At 54.9% G+C, this 15,932-nt stretch overlaps 1 protein-coding gene across 3 annotated transcripts in view; it reads right to left on the bottom strand.

Annotated features, from left to right (window-relative positions):
• CASZ1 (castor zinc finger 1) overlaps positions 1–15,932 on the bottom strand; it is a 146,580-nt gene that overhangs the window by 109,703 nt on the left and 20,945 nt on the right. For 2 of the 3 annotated variants that reach the window (XM_057696155.1, XM_057696150.1), the window contains exon 2: positions 4,331–4,484. The gene's annotated coding sequence lies outside the window, so the exon portion shown is untranslated. Of the gene's footprint in view, positions 1–3,982; positions 4,027–4,330; positions 4,485–15,932 lie in introns of those variants that run through there. The other variant, XM_057696164.1, reaches the window with a different exon arrangement.

Genomic DNA, 15,932 nt, shown 5'->3' on the forward strand with positions numbered 1-15,932 from the left:
CCCCCTGGGTCTGCACCTCGTGGAAGCCAGTGGCTTCCAACTCTGCTAGGAAGGCGGGAGGCACCAGGGAGACCTGGGAAAGAAGGCCCGAGGCGGGGGTGTCAGCAACACCAGGCAGAATCCTCACACAGATTAGAAGCCAAAAGGATCAGTAACTCTTCCCAAACCATCTCCCCACCACGTCTCTGCCCAGCACAGAGAGGCTGCCACCTTGGCGTCCACTCATCCAGGGTGTTCCCAAGGGGGGGGGGTGGACGTGGGCCCCTGCTCCCCTCAGCCAGCACCTCCCTCTCCTGATCCCGCCCCTCCGCACCCCCACCCCAGCTGCGTGTTCTGGAGCGGCCGGCCCCACATCAGATCAAAGCCCTGGAGGACGGAGTTGGAACTGTCCAGTCCAGTTACGAGTGAAGGCCATGGATCTAGTGCAGGCCATGGGGGCAGAAAGCAGAAGGGCCTCCCACACATGCACAGACACACACGCCTGCCGACCCAGACGCACCCTCCCCCAGGGCTCAGCCCAGTGTTTTGATGCTTGCAGACACACCCAGGAAGGCTGGCTGACACCCCTTCAGAGCCAGAGGCACCAGCTGCACGCCTGGGACATCCCCAGCACCCCTGCAAGACGTCGTCGCCAGCGTGCCCTTCTGCTCCCCACTGTCACTCCCCCCGGAGGTCAGGCCTCCAGAGCTTTCCTGGAGGGCTGGCTGGGAGTATGTTGGCAGCATGGGCAAGTCCTCGCTGGGGCCACCGCGCGCCGCCTGCTGTGACAGCTTCACCCTCGCTCCAGCCAGGCCTCTGGTTGCCGTCTGGGCTGCGCAGCGCCCACCCAGGGGGATTGGGGATGGCTTGGCTGTTACAGCATCGCTGCTGGGACTGCCTGCCCTGTCCTGGCCCAAGCAGGTGATACCAAGACCCAGGAGAGTGGAGCCTCAGGTCAGGGACCCTGGAAAAAGGGAAAGTGGCCTAGGTCAAGTCTGATGAGTTACCTACGGCAATGCACACCGTGAACTGCGGTAAGACGTTCCACGCGGAAAGACGGCTAGATCCCTGCCCATGAGTTGGGGCTGGAGACTAAGCTGGCCGTCTGGAAATGAGTGGGGTCTTAGACAAACCCATTTTTCAGCTCTCAAAGCTGATTAACTGAGGTTTTGTGCATCCAGGCACCGAGATCACATTTCAAGCCACAGTGAAAGGTACTACATGAGCTTCTAGGCCCAACCTCAGACCCGGCACAGAACCCATGCAGCAAAGGCAAAAGGCTTCAGTGCAGAACCTTAGGCCAAAAGGACAGTACGCTGGGACGTCTCCGCTGAAATTGGTGCCGGATACACGCAGGCCTCAGGCCTTCCCTCCACATGGTACTGAGCCGGGGTGCCTAACGCACCCCAGCAAGCCTTCTTAGCAACCAGCACAGGGCTGGGGGAGATGCTTCTCCCCTTGGCCCTGTCAGGTGGGGGCATGAAAGAGAGGAGATGCAGGGCCACAGATCGGGGGCCTGGAATGCCAGAGTCACCCTGGGGTCTTGTCTCTTCTTCCCCCGTTCCATCCATCAGCAAGGCCAGTTCACTCTCCCTTTAAACACACACGGACTCTGCCCCCTTCCCTCCATTGTCCCTTCTGTCGCAGCCACTTTTACTGATGTCCGATGGAGGAAAGGGACAGCAACAACAGAAAACCTGTCTGTGGGACATTCCCAGGGAGAAGGGAAAGGTTCCACTTGGTTCCTATAATCACCAAAAGCCCCGTTCCAGAATTTAACCTGGTGGCTGAATTCCGACTCTCACTCCGCTGGCTGCAGAGCCTCCCCTCTGGCCTCCTGGTCTCTGCCCGTGCCCTCCCCTCCTGCCCCCCGCCAATCCATTCTCCCCACAGCAGACCCCGCCATCTTTTTAAAACAAAATCAGATCACTTCACCTCTCTGCTTAAAACCCTCCAGCAGCTCCCATCATGCGAAGAATAAAGTCCCAGCTTCCCCGGGCACGCCACGCCCTTCAAGCCCCAGCCCTGCCCTGTCCAACTCCAAGCACTGGGGCCTCTCTTCTGTCCACTGCGCTCCCGGAGCTCTCGGCCTCAGCTCCTCTAGACTAGTTCTCTTCTGCTGAAATATTCCACCGCTCTTCGGATGGCTGTCCACTTCCTATCCCTCCATCTCAGCTAACTGTCACCTCCTCAAAGGAGCCTCCCCTGATTGCCCAGTCATTTCCCACCACCTCATCCTGTTTCCATCCTGCACTAATGATTTCCTTGTCGTTTTCTGTGGGTTTGCTTGTTGTCTGCTTACCCACCAAAACTCCGTGAGAGCTGCTCATCTTGTCACTCTATCCCTAGTGATCAGATGGCACCGGACCCTCCAAAACTGTTGAATAAACATAACCAGAACTTCTGTGGTGTAGCCAGAAGTGGGGAGAATTTGAGTCAGACAGGATCAGGCCTGCAGACCAGGCCCGAGCACAGACTTGCCCCAAACCCATGCTCTGGTGTGGTGAGGCAGGACACCTCTGAGACCACGGGTCACCCTTGCCACAGAGGACCCCAGCCTGTGGCCAAAGGGCTGGGTGTGTGAGGAGGGGCTCGGCCATGACCTTCCCACTCAGAGCCCTCTGAGTTCCCAGGCTTCATTATCAAGCCCGCGACGGCCGATGCCAGGATGCGGGAGTCCCAGAGGACTCGCACAGCCCGTACCCTACGCCGGGTGCAAATCTCAGCTGGCACGGCCCCTGGGAGTCAACAGTGAGTAGAAACTTCAGAAAGGGAAAAACTAATGGGCATGTTTTGCGGAGGGAAAGAGGAAAACAAAAAGCCTGCCACTGAGGACAAACCTGCAAACACGGCCCCCTGGCAAGGGGGTCCAAAGGCACTCTGGCCACCTGCTCACACAAGGGGCACAGGCCGCCAGGGAGACCACCCAGAGGCTTGAAGACGCAAGGCCTCACCATCCCAAGACCCACGATCAAGGAAGCAGAGTCGGGCAAGAAAAGCCCAGGAAGGAGCAGAGATGTACAGGTGCCGGTGCTGACCTGGCCAGACAGATACACAGCCAACAGTCTACATAGCCCCATCACCATCGGGGACGACAGCCACACAGCCTAAATGTGGCTGGGCCAATTCCTGGATGGTGATCGCATTTTGGACACCAGGACGAAGAGTCTCAGCCACATGGCTGTTCCGCCACAGCAACCAAAGGCCACATTTACATCTGATTTGCAAATCTGTAGGCCTTATCCAGGGCTTCTGCTAGTTCCCAAGGTGGCATGGCCCAAAGTGAGCAGGCCCGGGAACTACTCAAACCCCAGTGGGCACCACGGCACCCTTCTCTGCAAGTGCTTCCTCCCTGAAAGTTCAAAGTCCAGAGTTGCAGTGCTTGGCCACTGGAGGGAGGGGCAGGACACGCCTGCCCTTGGCGCCCATGGGAGGGAGAGCAAAGGTGGGTGAGCCAGGGCTGCTGACTCCAGCCTGGCACACATGGGAGGAGCAGTCCCCAGCCCTGCCCTCCCAGCCACGCTCTAGGCCCTCAGCCTCAGCCCCCACCCTAAGATGCTGTCCGTCCACTTTACCAACGCCCAACCCCTCTAGGCTGGTTCCCTCCACATCTTAAGAGAATATCAACTAATGATCAATATGTAGTAAGTCACCTGCTGTGTGTCAACCCTCTACTCCAAGAACTCCTACGTTTGACACCTACAGGGAAATATCTGACAGTACCAGCCCCACAGACTACCCATCCCAGGCGTAAGTACCTGCCTTAAGCAAGGGGATATTTCTAAGCCTGGGTCAAAAGATACCTGTGGTCTCTTCTCTAAGGAGGGTCCTGCCTGGGCTGGAGGGCCACCAAGAGAGCCCCAACAAGTCACACATGAGCTCAGAGCAGAGCAGGAGCCACCGGACACGCAGACGGGCTGGACCTACCATTCCCAGAGGTGACGTTCAGAAATGACCCGACACGTAGCTCCAGGAGCCGTGTCTGCCAGGGCACAGGCCTCACCTGGAGTACCTGCACGCTGCTGGCACCATCCAACATCATACAATGGCAATGCTGGGAGGATTCCTCAAGGTCAGTTATTCCAACCTCTTTACAGGTGGGGAGACAGAAGTCCAGAGGGGAGAAAGCAGTGAGTTGACAGCAGAGCCAGGGCCGAAATGCAGATGTCCTCCTCCTAGGCTCTGGCTCTTTTCTCAAACCTTCATGTTGTCACTTTCACTTAGGGTAGCTAAGCTACCACAGCTGAGAAAGGTCTGCACAGCCCCTCCCCTAAGAAGGAAACCCTGACCTGGCCAACCACGGCCCCCACCCGTGTTTCCCAGCGACATCTTGGGAATCGGGAGCAGCTACCTTTGCATCCCAAGAAGCCGGGGTCCGAAGTCCATTCCAACACACACCACCGGAGCTGCAGGACCCCCTTCTACAGGAGGGGCCGATGCCGTGACAGCGGGAAAGGCAGGTGGCTGGAGAGGGTCTTTGCCTTCACTCAGCAAGGTCTGTGTGCCTATCAAAAGGAGAAAGGAAAACAGATTATTAGGCTACAACTGAGATCCACAAAGCTACTCAGAGAGAAGGACAATGGAGGGTAAGGTTTGGACACCTTGCCCGGCAACCGGCCAGCGCAGTCAGAGATTCTTGGACCTTGCCTACGATCGGCAGATGGCATCGTCGTGGTGTGTGCCACGCGTGCCCCTACAGCCAGGGCACCCTTTGCACAATTATTAGCCAACTGCTATGCACTTGTCGCACCTAATAAAAGAATCAAACAGGTAGAAACAAAAATAGGCCAATCAGGTGCCACCCCAGGTAACAACAGAGCGCTCACACCCTAGCCTTGGCACCTGGGGTGAAAGGTCAGCCTGGAAATGAGTCAAGCTGACACTGGAAACCAGACCAGATCCACGCAACCGAACCAACCCTTGGCCTGCCCGAGCTCCTGCTCCCTCCAGACTTTTCCTCGGCCAGCTCCCAGCTGCTCCCGTGCCCCGCCGGTGGCCTTATGGGAGTCTCTAAAAACGGAATCAACAGGTGTCTCTGCAGCCACCAGGATGGTGACTTTGGCTTCTTCTCTTTCTCCCCCACTCCCCACTCTGGTACTGCGGCCTTACATCTCACAAAAAAGAAAGAGGGTACACCCCCCCCCCAAAAGGGGGCTGCTGAGATTCACTCGTGATAGGTGGTGGGCCAAAAAAAATGCGGCTGAAGAAAGTTGAGTGGCTGCCCTGCTACCGGCAACCTCTGTGTCAATTTAAGCAAATATTGTGGTGTTTCCATGGTGATTCCTGTTTTGAATATCCACTACACTCACTTTTTAAAGGGCTTTTCCTGTTTGCGTTTCAACTTCAAACCTGTAAATATTTTCAGCCTTTTTAGAAAAATTAGCCTGCGTGCGTGCAAACACAGACACACTGCCACCGACCTCGGCACACAAGCTCTCTGGCCTTGGAGTTCCAGCCTTACAGAGATGAGAGCGGGATGCAGGAACCCCGAGGGGACTGTCCGTCTGCTCTCACACCCACCCTGCATGCGAGGCTGGCATCAGGGAGGGTGGTGGCTGAAACGCTGCTCCTTTCCTTCCCCCTTGCCAGGGCACCACGGCACCCACAGTGCCTGGCCTGTGAGTGGGCTCGGCTCTGACTCCACAGTGTGGCATGGTGTGGGCAGCTGCCTGGCAGGTTCTCCCACTTGGCCTAGCCCTTGGATCCCCTGGGGCCTCCCTGGAGCGCACGAACCCCTCCTCTCCTGCCTCCATGAGTGGAAGGGGGAGTTGGTGCTTTGAAGGCAAGAGCGTCCAGCATCAGCTCCGCCCACCTCCGCTCTGGGCAAGGCCACCGAGACCAGCTCCCTGGAGGAAACACCGGGGAGGGACCCCGATAGTGGTCCCGGCTGGGAGCAGCCCAGCTCCCACCCCCACCCTCAGCACCATACAGGGTTAACAGCGGGTTTCCTGGTTTCCATGGATTCCCGCCAGGCCCCTAATGTGAGTTTCGTGTGATTTGGGGGAAGTGGATTTCCTTTGTTTTCCAGTTTGGGAATATTTTTTTCTTTAAAAAAGAGGAAAAAACACTTTAATGGGAACTTCAGGGCCACTGGGAGACTCACTCCTCTGGGCTCTGACACTCCCCTGACTGTTGGTCCAGAGTCCCCCAAAGTCCGGGACAGCCCACCCACCGACCAAACATCCCTGCGTTGGAGAAAGGGGTGCCTCTCATCACTACAGCTTCCCACCCCCAGAACGCACTTCTGCCGGGGGTGGGAGGGCTCTACTCTGATGTCCCATCAGAACGAACTGACCGCTGCCCCACCTGAAAGCCAGCTGCTTACACAGCTGGCTGACACCCCCCCGCCCCCCTCCAGGCACACACATTTCCCCAGAGAAAAGGTCAAAAGAAATGGAGGGTAAGGTTCCTCCCCTGCTCCTGGCAAAGACCTAGAAAGACCAGAGTCTGACCACACATAAATGGTGACCGTGAATCATACCAGGGTCTTATGTCCTGGTTCAGAAGGGGGTTCCAGTTACGGGGGAAGGGGATCTTCCAGGCCCTGGTGGGGCCCTTGTCTGGACTCTGCCAGCTGAGGGAGGGGCCTGCCCAGGGCAGAGGGACCTTCTCAGCGTTGGCAGCAAGAACAGCTGAATAAAGGGTGTGGCCAGGCCTCCTCCTCCTCCTCCCCATTCCTGCCATCCTCCAGCCCTGCCAGGGTGCGGCCTGGCTCCAGGACTGTCCCCAACCAAGTGGCCTGACCCATTTACCAAACCAGGGCACAGGCCCCAGGGCCTGCCGTGGACAGGGCCCTCCCAGCACACAGGCCCCGGGGCCATGGCAGAAACAAGAATCCCAGTCAGTAGGTGCAGAGCCCAAAGGATGGAGCTCTCTGGCCAGCAGCTCCGGGGTGAAGGGGTGAGAAGTCATGTGCAGACACAGAAATAACACTGGGTCAAGAATCAGAAGATAGGGGTCTGGGTCCCGGTTCTGCTGCTTAACTCACTGTGGGACAAGCCATGTACCCTCCCCAGAGTCCGTCTCCCCTCCGGTCCAATGGAGATAACACCTTCTCCCTTCCTACCTAGCAGATGTGCAGGATCAACAAGAGACGTGATAGGCATAAAGAGTGTTCTAGAGACGCTCTCGACCACCAGCACCCTCTTCTTCCAAGTCTCTTCAAGGTAACCTTCCAGAATCTACCCCAGGCAGGCCCATATGCCCCTCTACCCTGCTCCTCGTGCAGCCTTCCCTGTGGCATTTACATCCGCACTGGACTAAAGTCATTTGTTCACGAGTCTGTCTCCACCACTGATTTTCAGCTCCTCAAGGGCAGAGACCGGGTCTTAATTATCGTTGCGTCCCCAACACTTAGCACAACAGCTGGCCCACGGTGGGCAGTGGAAGTGTTCGTGAAACTGAACTAGTCCCTGATTTCATGTCAGCATCAGAATGGCCTGGCACAGAGCATCTCTCTCCTCCGATAGAAAACTCCATCGCCTATTTTCACGTTCCCTCTTGTTTCCTTCCCCTAAGCCCCAACCTGTGTCCTCGTCTCTCCCGACTCCTCCATCAACACCGTGAACTAACAGCTTTCAGGTTCAAGGAGACCACTTGGTTACTTGACCCTCCTCCAGCTGACTCCAGTAAGAATGGACTGAGCACCTACTATGTACCAGGGAACATGCTGGGAGTGGAGGGTACACCCTCTACCAATAGGCCTATGTGAGAAGTAATGATATGAATATGCCTTCTATTCACCAAGCAGTGTGCTGAGTGCTATATGATCTCATCGAATCTTTACAACACGAAGTAGGAAGGATTATGATCCCTGTGGCTAGATTATGATGGGCAGGCACAGAGATACGAAGTTACTTGCCAAAGGTCACACAGCTCACAAGTGCTGGAGCCAGGCTGGGACTCGGGCTGACGGGCTCCAAGGCCCGACTCACTTCAAAGGTCCTCTTCGTCCCCACCCAAGACCTCAGCACCCACCCACACCTGATGCTATTTCCCCTCCTGAATCTCAGTTCTCCTACCCTCCAAAGAGGCCTCCATCAAGCCCCCTGGAGCCACCCGAAAGCACTCAGAGATCACAGCCAGAGGGACAGCAAAGGCCAGGCTTAGGTGCTTCCTTCCGGCTGGGTGCCAGGTTGGAGGGAGGTGAGGCCTATGGTGACACACCTAGTGAGCAGGAGGAACCCCTGGAGCCACCTGGTAAACAGGGTCCCAGCTGTGGGCACGACCTGCCTGAGATGGAAGGGGCTGAGCCACCCCACGCTGTCACCTGATGGGATGAGGACAAGGCCACCCAGAAGAGGGCCACTCTAAGTTCAGGAGGCCCTTATGAGGACGGGACAACTTCTATGCCTTCTCTCCAGACAAAGGGTAAGCTAGGGGGCTTTATCCGGGAGGCATGGTGGGGACACAGAGATTCCAGCTGCCTCCCACACACTGCTACCACCTACTGCAAAGAACACCTGCCTCAGAGATGCAGGATTGAGAAACAGGGCCACACGATCCCTTGATTTTCACCCGGTGAAAGTGCGATGGAGGGGGCACCCATCTTCTCCCCAAAGGCAAGAAGACACTGGGAGGTGGCACGAAAAGATCTACATCCGAGAGGATAAAGGGGTGGAAGATCAGGCCGGGTGGGGAGAGGACAGAGCCCTAATGAGCAGATTTCATAAACCACCTGGAGTGAAAACAAAAACACAGACGCACACATTGCCCAACTTCAGGGCTGTATGAAAAAGGGGGAAAAAAAACAATAAAAAAATCCACATCTTAATACAAAAATCCTACACGATGTGTTGTGGCACGAAAGTGTTTTTCACTGCATTTTTCATCTGTGATCTCACACAGCCTACGACGGGTACGCCCAACGCAGTAGGTATTTGATGGTACACAAACAGGGCAAACACATACACAATTAACCAAAACAAAGGCGGCAAATATTCAAATTGGTCCAAGCTGGCATCTCATGGCTCCAGGTGGCCTGTGGAGATGGCTACTTTGGCTCCAAGAATGGGCCCCTTTAGATTCCTAAGGGAGGAATCAATGGGGCAAGAACACAGCTCAAATGGAGAGCAACATGGGGAGTTCTGAATTCTCAGAACTCCGGGCCAGCTGGTTATGTGGCTTTCTGCACTTGCGGTGCTGTCGAGCTGCGGACAGGGGCCAGAGAGGGAACCCACACCCCAGAGGCCCCTCCTGTGTGTCACTCACCCCACAGTTACTATCTGTCTCTTTTTTGCTCCACCCCTCCCCCCTTTTAATTGTTGGATGAGTTTACAGAGTTGTGCGCCAAAAACAATCAACTCTAGGGAACAGAGTTATACAAAAAAGGGCGTGTCGCCAGAGGGAGATGGGTATCCATGGAAACCACCACCTTTTCACAGTAGCCTAGGTAAAGCCAGGGGGAGGGGGACGGTGTGGGGGTTGGGCCATAAGTTCCACCCAGAACAGGGCCCCAGAAAATGCTGGGGTTGCTGACGACCTGAGGGAGCCACATCTACGGTGGAGGGTCAGGAAGTGGGGTCAGCCAGAGACCATCACCAGGGCAGGGCTGTTGGAACTCAAGTCCGTGCGTGCACACTCGTGTGCACACACACCCCACCCCACCAGATCACTGGGACAGCAGGCCACAGTGGTTTAGTGCACAAGCTTTGGAGCCGGACTGCCAGGTGTGAGCTGCCACCTACAAGCTGTGTGACCCGGGGCAAACGACTTAAACTTCTCTGTGCCTCAGTCTCCCCATCAGTAACATGGACGTAATAATAGTACCTCCTGCATGTGGTTATAAGGATTAAATACTGTATTATGCGCAGTGTGCTGAGAAAAGTAGCTGCACATAGTACTTGCTATAAGTACTTAATGAATGAAATCAACCAAAGGGGCTAAATGAAGAGAACGGGGGGAAGGTTTCCAGCCTCTGCCCCAGTAGAGGAGGAAAATAATAATCGTTGACGTCTATTAAGTACTATGTACCAAGGACCTTAATACATTAATACATGCAGTCATCACAAGAATCCAATGAGGCAAGTTATTATCCCAACTGGATAGTTGAGGAACTAAGACTCAGAGAGGGATGTGACCCACCCAACGTCACACACCAGGAAGTGATTTGAACCCAGGCCTGTCTGACATCCCTATGCAACACGCTGCTTGGCAAGGAGAGGGTGGGGAGGAAGCAAGGGAGGGATGGATGAGCTTCCAGAAGGTCCTCATTCCAGACAGGACTTAGATGCACAGCAGTGCAACCCAGATGCGTTTTTCTCAAGCTTACAAAGGAAAAGGGAAATCCTCCAAGCCAGTGACTGCTGATGGAAGGAACAAGAAGTAGGGGAAAGCTGAGATGGCTAACAGGCTCAGGTATCCACATTCCTCAGGAGGTCCTGTCCCAGTCCTGACCCCAGGAGACAAAAGATGTTCTCCAGAATCAGGGGGTCCCTGGAGGGAAAACAGCAGAGTCTGGGGCCCACCTCCCATCAATGAAGACGCAAAGCCTGGGAAAGGTCCTATTTCTGGGTCAGAATCTGGTGAACAACCCAAGTGTCTGCCTTCTAAGAATCTAGGCAGATTCCTGGAGGGGACGGGGCACAGGCAAGGGGAATATAGACCCCCTCTGTTGCCAGGCCAGACCCAGGGAGGTGCGGGAGGCCTGGGAGGCTGAGAGCTGGAGTCAGAGGCTGCCCACCCTGAGCGGTCTGGTTCTCACCCTGCTCGGAGACGGAGGCCACACAGGCTTGGTGGCTCAGCCCTTTCTGCCATCGACCACCCAAACTCATTCAGATATTTCCTCTCTCACTTGCTTTTTAAAAAAAATTTAATGTTCTCTATAATTCATCCGTCCCAGAAGATAATCGATAGAGCCCGTAATGAAAATCTGAGCCATATTTTATGATCCGCTGCGAGCAGAAAGGGCCACATCAGCAGGTCCGGTTTCGGCTCTCCCTATCTGTCTTGCCCACTGCCTCGGGGATTACTTACTAAGCCGGCCCTGCCCACAGCCCCCCACCCAGAGCTCTGCCCTTGGCCACCCAGGAGGGTGTGGGCTGTCCAGCTGGAGAAGAGGCTTGGACCACCACCCTGGCATCACCCTGGCACCCCGATGCTCCAGTCACAGGATGGTCACCTGCCACTGCAGGGTCTTTCTGGAGCTTCCCCCCATCTGGGACCCTGGCACCCCCACCCTGGAATCTCACAACACTCTCCAGTCAGGGCCCTTCCAGAAGCCTGAAGACTCTCACTAGGACCTGGAGGGCTCAGGGAGCCCGGCCAGACCCCAGCAACGGCATTCGCTCCCCACCAAGAAAGACCTCCCGCTCTCTGGGGGTTCCCCTGGTCGGGGGGCTGGGGGGCGCTCCTAGGAACACCTGAGACCCTCGGGTCAGTGGAGGTGGATCGCAACTGCTCATTATCACTACCTTGAGGCACGTCCCTCCTCTCCCTGGTCTCTGCCCTGTGAGGTGAAGGATGTGGACGAGCCAGCCTGAGGGGACCCCCGGGGGCTGAGGGGCAGCCCCCCTCCTGCTCTGACAGGGCCCACTGTGGAGAAGTGGAGCCCCGCCCCTTGCCCTGGCACCACCACTGGGAGCCAATCAGCAGGTGAGGCCCTGGTCCTCCCAGAATTCCTTGCTGCCTGGCACCAATCAGAGAGCGCTACATCACCAGTGCGGGGGAAAGGCCCAATCAGAGCCCAGAAGATGCTCCAGCATCCCAGGAAAGAAGACTGAAACCAATAAGGAGTGTGATTCAGCCACATCGTGGACCACTATGCAGCCATTAACAGACATTTACAGAAAGCAGGAAATTGTTAAGAGATAAAACTCACATGACTCTATCGTTTAGAATGCTGTCCAGTAGGACTTTCAGTGCTGTTCCGCACGGCAGCCACTGGCCGTGGGTGGCTACTGAGCACTCGAAATGTGGCAGGTGTGACTGTGGAGCTGAAGTTTTAATTTTACTTAATTTTAGTTTAAGTTTAAATGGCCACACGTGCCTAGAGGCTACTGTATTGGACAGCACAGGTTTAGAGAGAGAATTTCATCGATTTAAAAAAAAATTCTTAATAAAAAATTTAAAAGCCTATTATCTCAAGGCAGTAGAATAATCATTATTAACTACAATAACAGAAATAGTTAATGTTTAAGTACGCTGTGTGTCAGGCTCGGTGCACAGTATTTCATATGCATCATCACACTGAATCCTCACCACCCTCCAAGATACATACGATTGTTATCCCTACTTCATAGATGAGGAAACTGAGGTTCAGCAATGTTAAGTAACTTACCCAAAGTCACAACGCTGGGTGGCAAAGCTGGGGCTCAAACCTAGGTCTCTCTGTTCACCTAACCTGTACTTTTAACTACATTACATATTTTAAAGTTATTTTCTTCACAGTTTTTTTGTATTTTCCAATGAGCCATGAGCATGACTTATAATCAGGGAGAACATGTCTTTTTTAAAATAAAAAAAAAAAACAAATCTCAAAAAGAGGCAAATCCTTTTTCCCCAGAAGGGAAGTTTATAGAGCGGTTACTGGTGGCCCTGGCCAGCTGGGCCTCCAGCATTTAGATGGAGAAAGGAGAAGGCAGTTTGTGGTCGCAGGTCCCAGCTGCCCCTGACCCTCCTACTGCCCAGATGCCTGGCACTCAGGAGGCCTCGGGCCCACGGACGATGCTGGGCCTAGGATCCTCCAACAGCCAGGTTGCCAGTGGGATCCAGTTTCCTCCCAGCCCCAGCCTGGAGTCAGTTCCTGACAGGTTTCTCAGCAGTTTTGCAACCATCACCCAGGTCTGCATCTTAAAGAAGGCAGCAGGCCATGGGGCTGTCTGCAAAAGGCAACACACACCATTCTTACCATGGACCACCTTTTCCCACTACCTGCTAGAAGAGCCAGGAACTCTGGGCCAGCAGTCCAAGCCTGGGACATGCCATCTGCCCTCTGTGGGCATGGAGAGGGTTGTTTATTCCCCGGGGCAGGGGGGGAAGGGGGACAGTCATTGCCCCTATAAACCCACTCTTGGGACTGCATCTAGGTTCAGAACAAGGGGGATGAAGAAATTCCCCTTGAAAAGTCCATGATGAAAGAAAAAGGCCCAGCAAGTAGTGAGCCCAGCTAGAAATGGAACCAGGGAGGATTCTGAGTTGTTATTGCTTTTTGCCCATTGCACCAACCTGGAGGGTGGGGGACGACTGCGCCACTTGATCTAGTTTCCATTGAAGCCCCCCCCACCCCGAGATGCACAGATTGTTCTGGTTTCGGGGTAGGCAGGATAAATGTCCTTACTTAGAAGGTTTTTATTATTATTATTATTATTATTACTATTATTATTATAGATTTTTGGTTCTGTGCTGTCTGCAGTTCTCTGTCATTTCCAATCTACCTTAAGTTCCCCTTGAATTTATATATTTATTTTGGGGGGTTGGTTTCGGGTGCTTCTGGTTTCTCAAACAATCAGCCCTGTGAGGTACACTGGGTGTTTCCAGAAATTACATCACAAAAAATCACGCAATTAAAGTGTAAGGGGAAAAAAAAACATAGCTGTTGCTTAATTTTGTATTTTAATTAGCGACTTATTGTAAACGTAGACTTTTAAAATGGAGGCGCCTAAGCAAAGCCAGTGAACAAGTTTTTCTAATGAATTAATTTCACCTCTTCCCTCCCCCTCCTTCTCCTCCTCCTCCTCATGGCAAATGTCATCTTCCAGATTTTCTTTGCCCTCTTTTTTTCTTTTCCACTTCTTACTTCTTGCCCAACACATATTAGAAAAAGGATACCCTGAAGTAAATAAAATCAGGAACCCTGGCGCCCAGGACTCTTACAGGAGCCCCGGCTTGCAGGACGATGGAAGAAGCCTTGATGGTGAGGGTCCTGGCTTGAGGACCCGGCGTGAACTCGCCGCTGTGCCCCTTGCTCTGTGCCCAGCCCTCCTTCACTGCTGCCAAACTCCTCTCTGCTCAGCCCCAGAGATCCCTCTGCTTGTGTCTGTGCCCTGAGCTCAGGAAGGGACAGAGAAGAAAGCCCAGTGCAGCGCTGAGTGCCAAGGCAACAGGAGGAGGGTGGAGTCGCCGGCCACCTGGAGCCCGAGCAGGAACGAGGTGCAGAGACCTGGAGAGAGAGGGAAGCTCCCAGTGTTGTGAAACCCAAGAGACCTCCGGTTGCCTAGAGGAAGGAGGAGAGGGGGCACGGGAGGGAAAAGGAAGAGGGAACACAGAGCCAGAGGAAAAGAAGCCAAAACTAGAAAGGTCTGTGCAGGCCACGCGGCAGCTCAGAGAAAGGACACATCCACCAATCCCAGGCACCCCCCGAGGGGTGCTCTTCCTCTCACAGAAAGTTCCCAGCTTGGGGGGGGGGGGGTAGGGGGCAGGGAAGGAGGCTCATTTGCCTCTTTTAGCCTAGTTTCTGGGAGAGAAGGCTGAGGATGGGGACAGAGTTCCCTGCTCCATCCCAGGAAGGGTAGACAAGTCTCAGATGTCCTAGAGAAGGGAAGACCCCTGGAAGCTGCTTCTGCCCAGCATCACAAGTGGGTACCACAGGGCACCTCGATGTCCCTGTTCGCTGGGGCGCATCTGAGCCCTCCTGTCATCCCAGAGGCTAGGCCAGCTTAACGAGGGCAGGTGTCCAGCCAGAGCAATGGACAGGAGCCTGCCTCCCTCCTCGCGCTCCAAAAACAACGCAGGGACACCGTGGAGAAATTCTACGGGCTCTCTTCTGGGGCAAGCCAGGCTCTTCGGTACCGTGGGCAAAACCCCACTCTGGCCATTTTTGTGTTGAACAGGAAGAATTGTAACACTGGGCTCAAAAAGAGCTGTCATTTACCTGCTCCTGCCTCACGACCACACTGGTGGGGGAGGGGGCACTCAAGAAGACTCTAGAACACCTGGCGGCAGAATTCTGATCCCTACTCCCTAAGATTCCCGAAGAAAGGAAGGACGAGAGGAAGGAAGAACCTCCTTCCTCCAGGGAGGAAGGGGCTGGACCTCCATGTCATCATGCCCCGGTGGGAACCCAGACCCAACCTCACGACAGATCCTGTTCGGTTCAGCTTCAATCGGAAAGGAAGGCTCCCATCAAACAGGGGCCGGGCAGGGATGTGGGCACCGAGATTAGGAATTTGGAAAACCATCTGAGGAACCTGGCCCTGGGAAGACAGCAACAGGATTTAATACCTTATCCCGGCTGTCTGGTAAACACCCTGAACCATCCCCACACTCCGTTAGGCAGCCTCGGATCCTCAGGTGTGCCGGCGACGGGCAGGTAGAGACAGACGTGGGCAGAGACAGGAAGGGGGGCGGGGGAGTGTAGGCCTGGGGAGAGGGGGGAGGGAGGAGCTGGCCTGGGAGGACAGGATGGGTGGTAGCCAAGCCAGACAGTCAATGAAACAGCTGACAGGTGCAAGGAAGGGGGGCAGGGAGAAGGAAAAGGTAAGCTGGGGGCTCAGAGTACTTGGCGATGCCACCGTCACACCCCAGGGGGCTGAGCGGGATGAGAAGAAGGGTCAGAGGCTTGTGGGCCAAAGACCTAAGAGTTCTGGCTGCCTTTTCTCCCAATTAAAGGAGAAACCCAGGCCACGGGCTCTTCCAAACCAAACAGGACAAAGCAGCAGGTGGGGGCTACCTTCCAGGGCTTACTGGTCACCTTTGAGAGCAATCTGCTGGTATCCTTTAGGCTCCCTCTCTCCCCAGCACACATACAGGTATACCCCATGCTGAAAAGAACATGAAATCAATCAAAATGGAGCCTCCCTCTACTCCAGGCTGGAGCTGACACGTGACAACAGGCATTGAGGAGAAGCACGGAGCTACTCAGAGGGGACCAGACTCTCCAGGGAGGGCTCAGGGAGCGTGAAGGGTAGACCAGAAGAAAAGACGTGTCCAGGCGGTTCCTCGGGGTGGTCCGGGGTGAACCACCTTTGCTACGATCCAAGCACAGAGGTCAAGCCTGCCACCGCCACCGCCAGGTC

The sequence above is a fragment of the Hippopotamus amphibius genome, chromosome 1 (assembly GCF_030028045.1).
Source record: "Hippopotamus amphibius kiboko isolate mHipAmp2 chromosome 1, mHipAmp2.hap2, whole genome shotgun sequence".
Lineage (NCBI taxonomy): Eukaryota > Metazoa > Chordata > Mammalia > Artiodactyla > Hippopotamidae > Hippopotamus > Hippopotamus amphibius.